Source organism: Neocloeon triangulifer, unplaced genomic scaffold (genome assembly GCF_031216515.1).
Source record: "Neocloeon triangulifer isolate White Clay Creek 2 clone unplaced genomic scaffold, ASM3121651v1 ptg000026l, whole genome shotgun sequence".
NCBI lineage: Eukaryota > Metazoa > Arthropoda > Insecta > Ephemeroptera > Baetidae > Neocloeon > Neocloeon triangulifer.
Window position 1 is genome coordinate 493062 of NW_026775564.1, and position 7970 is coordinate 501031.

Below are 7970 nucleotides of genomic sequence, written 5' to 3' on the forward strand. Positions count from 1 at the left end.
GCGCGTGTATGCAAATAGTAATTAGATTGCGTTGAAACATTTTGCTTATAGTAAGTCGTTTTAAAAAAATAATTATTAATTTAATTGTTATTCTATATTTATCAGTTCTAGTAACAATTATAAATTTGTATAATCTTGGAAAAAATCTAACCATTGATTTTTCGGGATGGATTTATAAAATTCCTTTAATTCGTACCTGATAAAGAAATAATTAATTAATTCATTTTTCAATTTTGAGAAAAAATTAAATTGAGGCATTTGCCTTAAAGATGGCTTCAAGCGTCATATAACCTTTCTTTTTTGAATTAAGAAAATATATTCGATTTTTTAAAAATCACCTAAATCGGACTGATAGAACCAGAGATACACATTTTTCATTCACCGAAAAATAAAATCTCTTTTAGCGCCGACACACACTTGCAGCAAGTGGACCTCCGCTTTCAAGCGTTCCATACTTTGGCGGCGAAACTTTAGTTTTTGCTAATTATCTCGAGAACGGTTTAATATTATTTGATCGAATTATCACTAAAGGTGCGGCTTTGATCCCTCCATATAAATATTATAAAAATAAATTTTTAGAATTTTAGCAATATGCATAATTTCTCAATTTTGCACTTTAATTACAAAAATGTATTCAAGAAAAAGGTCACAACTACGTAATTATTATTCTGTATCTTAATTGAACATTTCTTATTTAAGTTATATGCATAGCAAGTACCCTGCTCTAACGGGTTTATTTAAAAATAATTAGGAATGGCAAAAAACGTGTCTATCACACAAAACTAATGGTTGCTAATACTTTGCACGTAATTAACAGAAAAATATGGTTCTACCTCTCATCAGTCCAAAATTATAAGATGCAATGCAAGCAAAAGTTTTTATTCCAATAGGTGCTAAGGGTTGGCCCCTGCACTAGTGACCTTAAACCCTTAAATTAATTAATTTTTATTTTAACTACCACCAAAAGATGCAGATTTTTATTCTCATTTTAATTATGATATTTTAAAATTTATCAGAGTTCCCAGATTTGCATAATTAATTAAAGAAAATTTTGGTTGTAAGAAAAGGGAGGCTAGACAGCACCGTGATAAATTTGTGTTTTGGGCTGCAGCAAGCATCTCTTATTTCTTAATATTTTGGACGACCCGATCCGCTGTGCCTATTGTTAAGTGTTTTGCTGCATACTTTCTTATGCAGTTCAGGTGGTTCAGATAATGCACGGCACACACAATAGTCCCCAGGTTGCCACATTTCATCCCCTTTGCGAGAATGCGAGTTTCTCTTCAGTCGCGCTCGGCGGTTGGCCGGTATGGTTTGTTAAAAAGAGATGCTGCCGAAAAAATCTTCAAAATTCGTTATTCGCCCGCTTTGTGCAAAGCTGAAGAAAACGCCGATAGCCTGTTAAATATTACGGTGAGTTTTCAATTCTAATTTGAAGTTAAAATCGAGAAAATCAGAAGAAAATAATTTAAAAAAATGCTTAAAAAAAATCACTGCGGCTAATAAAACGCGATTAATTTGTTTTCAGATGAGCAGCAGCCTCCTAGTACGGCGCCCAGGCACCAACCCTTAAAGGCTCTAGCTTCAAAAGTGCAGGGAACAAATATCTAGCAGGTCGCGTGATTAAAAAACGATTTTTATTTGACTCAAATTAATGTTTGCGTCTCTTTTATGATTTCAGTTGCTGCAAGTGCAAAGGATGCGCCCGCTCGGCATAGAAACAGACGCGCGACAATTTGGTTCTCTCTTGGGAGAAATGATTTTACGGCAAGATGACGAGTGAGTTCCATTTGAAATTATTGTGATTTTTTTCTATTTTTTGTCAATAAATAGTCACCAAAAACGAATTTCTAAATGTTTCATTCCCCGTGACGTCATGAAATAAATGACGTCACTGTTCACCTGAAAGGCTTTGGAAAGCGATCTGAAAGGTGTCGCTACAAAAGAATAAAGCGTCGCTATATGAAAGCTTACGGAAGGGCTTGGTACAGCGATCGGAAAGGTTTCGTAAAGGCTTCCCTCAAAACCTTTCCGAAGCCATTAATTTTTCAAAATAATGGCATCTGAAAGGTTTGCGAATGGCTTCAGCTTCCATTTCAGCTACATGAAGTGATAAAGGTTTCTTAAAAGCTATTGAAAGGTTTCGGAAAGGCTATTTAATGGCACACGATTTTTACTTGAGTCAGCCCCTAATTGTGTGAGGTCAAAACCGATAGCGTGTCCGATCAAGATGGAACAAATTGTTCCCTTAAGTGCAATTTTCATTAAGTTTATTCGAAATTTTTTTACGAAAATTTTTGAATATGTATCATGCCGTTTATAACTCGGCCCCTAATTGTCTGTGGTCAAAACCGAGAGCATATCCAATCAAGATGTACCAAATTATTCCCTAAAGTGCCATTTTCGTTCAGTAAATTCGAAATTTTTTTCGTAAATTTTTGAATATACCCATGCCGAATATAACTCGGCCCCTATTTGTCTGAGGTCAAAACCGATAGCATATCCGATTAAGATGGACCAAAATGTTCCCTACAGTGCCATTTTCATTCTGTTAATTCCAAATTTTTTTTCGAAAATTTTTGAATATTGGTCGATTTTTCAATAACTGGCCCCAATTTGTCTGAGGGCAAAACCGATAGCATATCCTTTCAAGAGGGACCAAATTGTTCCCTTAAGTGCAATTTTCATTAAGTTTATTCGAAATTTTTTTTTGAAAATTTTTGAATATGGGTCATGCCGTTTATAACTCGGCCCCTATTTGTCTGAGGTCAAAACCGATAGCATATCCGATTAAGATGGACCAAAATGTTCCCTAAAGTGCCATTTTCATTCTGTTAATTTCAAATTTTTTTTACGAAAATTTTTGAATATGGGACGAGTCGATTATAACTTGGTCCCGGATTGTCTGAAGTCAAAGCCAATAGCATATCCGATCAAGATGGACCAAATTGTTCCCTAAGGTGCCATTTTTATTCTGTTTATTCCAAATTTTTTTTCGAAAATTTTTAAATATGGGTCAAATCGTTTATAACTCGGTCCCGAATTGTCTGAGGTCAAAACCGATAGCATATCCGATTAAGAAGGACCAAATTGTTCCCATAAGTGCCAATTTCATTAAGTTTATTCGAAATGTTTTTCCGAAATTTTTTGATTATGGGTCGAGTCGTTTATAACTCGGCCCCTAATTGTCTGAGGTCAAAACGGATTGCACATCCGATCAAGATGGACCATATTATTCCCTAAAGTGCCCTTTTCGTTCAGTTTATTCGAAATTTTTTTTCGAAAATTTTTGATTTTGGGTCAAGTCGTTTATAACTCGGCCCCTAATTGTCTGAGGTCAAAACGGATTGCATATCCGATCAAGATGGACCAAAAATTTTTGAATATGTATCATGCCGTTTATAACTCGGCCCCTAATTGTCTGTGGTCAAAACCGAGATCATATCCAATCAAGATGTACCAAATTGTTCCCTAAAGTGCCATTTTCATTCTGTTTATTCCAAATTTTCTTTCGAAAATTTTTAAATATGGGTCAAATCATTTATAACTCGGTCCCGAATTGTCTGAGGTCAAAACCGATAGCATATCCGATCAAGATGGACCAAAAATTTTTGAATATTTATCATGCCGTTTATAACTGGGCCCTTAATTGTCTGTGGTCAAAACCGAGAGCATATCCAATCAAGATGTACCAAATTATTCCCTAAAGTGCCATTTTCGTTCAGTTAATTCGAAATTTTTTTCGAAAATTTTTGAATATACCCATGCCGAATATAACTCGGCCCCTATTTGTCTGAGGTCAAAACCGTTAGCATATCCTTTCAAGAGGGACCAAATTGTTCCCTTAAGTTCAATTTTCATTAAGTTTATTCGAAATTTTTTTACGAAAATTTTTGAATATGGGACGAGTCGATTATAACTTGGTCCCGGATTGTCTGAAGTCAAAACCGATAGCATATCCGATCAAGATGGACTAAATTGTTCCCTAAAGTGCCATTTTCGTTCAGTTTATTTGAAATTTTTTTTCGAAAATTTTTGAATATGATTCAAGTCGCTTATAACTCGACCCCTAATTGTCTGAAGTCAAAACGGGTAGCATATCCGATCATGATGGACCAAATTGTTGCCTAAAAAGCCATATTCGTTCAGTTTATTTGAAATTTTTTTTCGAAAATTTTTGAATTTAAGTTGATTCATCTATAACTCGGCCCCTAATTGTGTGAGGTCAAAACCGATAGCGTGTCCGATCAAGATGGAACAAATTGTTCCCTTAAGTGCAATTTTCATTAAGTTTATTCAAAATTTTTTTACGAAAATTTTTGAATATGTATCATGCTGTTTATAACTCGGCCCCTAATTGTCTGTGGTCAAAACCGAGAGCATATCCAATCAAGATGTACCAAATTATTCCCTAAAGTGCCATTTTCGTTGAGTTAATTCGAAATTTTTTTCGAAAATTTTTGAATATACCCATGCCGAATATAACTCGGCCCCTATTTGTCTGAGGTCAAAACCGATAGCATATCCGATTAAGATGGACCAAAATGTTCCCTAAAGTGCCATTTTCATTCTGTTAATTCCAAATTTTTTTTCGAAAATTTTTGAATATTGGTTGATTTTTCAATAACTGGCCCCTATTTGTCTGAGGGCAAAACCGATAGCATATCCTTTCAAGAGGGACCAAATTGTTCCCTTAAGTGCAATTTTCATTAAGTTTATTACAAATTTTTTTTCGAAAATTTTTAAATATGGGTCAAATCGTTTATAACTCGGTCCCGAATTGTCTGAGGTCAAAACCGATAGCATATCCGATTAAGAAGGACCAAATTGTTCCCATAAGTGCCATTTTCATTAAGTTTATTCGAAATGTTTTTCCGAAAATTTTTGATTATGGGTCGAGTCGTTTATAACTTGGTCCCGAATTGTCTGAGGTCAAAACGGATAGCATATCCGATCAAGATGGACTAAATTGTTCCCATAAGTGCCATTTTCATTCTAATTATTTGAAATTTTTTTCAAAAATTTTTGAATATGTATTTTGCCGTTTATAACTCGGCCCCTAATTGTCTGAGGTCAAAACCGATAGCATATCCAATCAAGATGTACCAAATTATTCCCTAAAGTGCCATTTTCGTTCAGTTAATTCGAAATTTTTTTCGAAAATTTTTGAATATACCCATGCCGAATATAACTCAGCCCCTATTTGTCTGAGGTCAAAACCGTTAGCATATCCTTTCAAGAGGGACCAAATTGTTCCATTAAGTTCAATTTTCATTAAGTTTATTCGAAATTTTTTTACGAAAATTTTTGAATATGGGACGAGTCGATTATAACTTGGTCTCGGATTGTCTGTAGTCAAAACCGATAGCATATCCGATCAAGATCGACTAAATTATTCCCTAAAGTGCCATTTTCGTTCAGTAAATTCGAAATTTTTTTCGTAAATTTTTGAATATACCCATGCCGAATATAACTCGGCCCCTATTTGTCTGAGGTCAAAACGGATTGCATATCCGATCAAGATGGACCATATTATTCCCTAAAGTGCCCTTTTCGTTCAGTTTATTCGAAATTTTTTTTCGAAAATTTTTGATTTTGGGTCAAGTCGTTTATAACTCGGCCCCTAATTGTCTGAGGTCAAAACGGATTGCATATCCGATCAAGATGGACCAAAAATTTTTGAATATGTATCATGCCGTTTATAACTCGGCCCCTAATTGTCTGTGGTCAAAACCGAGATCATATCCAATCAAGATGTACCAAATTGTTCCCTAAAGTGCCATTTTCATTCTGTTTATTCCAAATTTTCTTTCGAAAATTTTTAAATATGGGTCAAATCATTTTATAACTCGGTCCCGAATTGTCTGAGGTCAAAACCGATAGCATATCCGATCAAGATGGACCAAAAATTTTTGAATATTTATCATGCCGTTTATAACTGGGCCCTTAATTGTCTGTGGTCAAAACCGAGAGCATATCCAATCAAGATGTACCAAATTATTCCCTAAAGTGCCATTTTCGTTCAGTTAATTCGAAATTTTTTTCGAAAATTTTTGAATATACCCATGCCGAATATAACTCGGCCCCTATTTGTCTGAGGTCAAAACCGTTAGCATATCCTTTCAAGAGGGACCAAATTGTTCCCTTAAGTTCAATTTTCATTAAGTTTATTCGAAATTTTTTTACGAAAATTTTTGAATATGGGACGAGTCGATTATAACTTGGTCCCGGATTGTCTGAAGTCAAAACCGATAGCATATCCGATCAAGATGGACTAAATTGTTCCCTAAAGTGCCATTTTCGTTCAGTTTATTTGAAATTTTTTTTCGAAAATTTTTGAATATGATTCAAGTCGCTTATAACTCGACCCCTAATTGTCTGAAGTCAAAACGGGTAGCATATCCGATCATGATGGACCAAATTGTTGCCTAAAAAGCCATATTCGTTCAGTTTATTTGAAATTTTTTTTCGAAAATTTTTGAATTTAAGTTGATTCATCTATAACTCGGCCCCTAATTGTGTGAGGTCAAAACCGATAGCGTGTCCGATCAAGATGGAACAAATTGTTCCCTTAAGTGCAATTTTCATTAAGTTTATTCAAAATTTTTTTACGAAAATTTTTGAATATGTATCATGCTGTTTATAACTCGGCCCCTAATTGTCTGTGGTCAAAACCGAGAGCATATCCAATCAAGATGTACCAAATTATTCCCTAAAGTGCCATTTTCGTTGAGTTAATTCGAAATTTTTTTCGAAAATTTTTGAATATACCCATGCCGAATATAACTCGGCCCCTATTTGTCTGAGGTCAAAACCGATAGCATATCCGATTAAGATGGACCAAAATGTTCCCTAAAGTGCCATTTTCATTCTGTTAATTCCAAATTTTTTTTCGAAAATTTTTGAATATTGGTTGATTTTTCAATAACTGGCCCCTATTTGTCTGAGGGCAAAACCGATAGCATATCCTTTCAAGAGGGACCAAATTGTTCCCTTAAGTGCAATTTTCATTAAGTTTATTACAAATTTTTTTTCGAAAATTTTTAAATATGGGTCAAATCGTTTATAACTCGGTCCCGAATTGTCTGAGGTCAAAACCGATAGCATATCCGATTAAGAAGGACCAAATTGTTCCCATAAGTGCCATTTTCATTAAGTTTATTCGAAATGTTTTTCCGAAAATTTTTGATTATGGGTCGAGTCGTTTATAACTTGGTCCCGAATTGTCTGAGGTCAAAACGGATAGCATATCCGATCAAGATGGACTAAATTGTTCCCATAAGTGCCATTTTCATTCTAATTATTTGAAATTTTTTTCAAAAATTTTTGAATATGTATTTTGCCGTTTATAACTCGGCCCCTAATTGTCTGAGGTCAAAACCGATAGCATATCCAATCAAGATGTACCAAATTATTCCCTAAAGTGCCATTTTCGTTCAGTTAATTCGAAATTTTTTTCGAAAATTTTTGAATATACCCATGCCGAATATAACTCAGCCCCTATTTGTCTGAGGTCAAAACCGTTAGCATATCCTTTCAAGAGGGACCAAATTGTTCCATTAAGTTCAATTTTCATTAAGTTTATTCGAAATTTTTTTACGAAAATTTTTGAATATGGGACGAGTCGATTATAACTTGGTCTCGGATTGTCTGTAGTCAAAACCGATAGCATATCCGATCAAGATCGACTAAATTATTCCCTAAAGTGCCATTTTCGTTCAGTAAATTCGAAATTTTTTTCGTAAATTTTTGAATATACCCATGCCGAATATAACTCGGCCCCTATTTGTCTGAGGTCAAAACCGATAGCATATCCGATTAAGATGGACCAAAATGTTCCCTAAAGTGCCATTTTCATTCTGTTAATTCCAAATTTTTTTTCGAAAATTTTTGAATATTGGTTGATTTTTCAATAACTGGCCCCTATTTGTCTGAGGGCAAAACCGAAAGCATATCCTTTCAAGAGGGAC

At 34.6% G+C, this 7970-nt stretch overlaps 1 long non-coding RNA gene across 1 annotated transcript; it reads left to right on the forward strand.

Moving 5' to 3' along the window:
* The first annotated feature begins 1304 nt into the window (after positions 1-1304).
* LOC132204957 (uncharacterized) lies at positions 1305-1838 on the forward strand. Its single transcript, XR_009442629.1, has 3 exons — positions 1305-1413; positions 1529-1614; positions 1682-1838. It is a non-coding gene; the product is annotated as an uncharacterized LOC132204957 (long non-coding RNA).
* The last annotated feature ends 6132 nt before the right edge of the window (positions 1839-7970 follow it).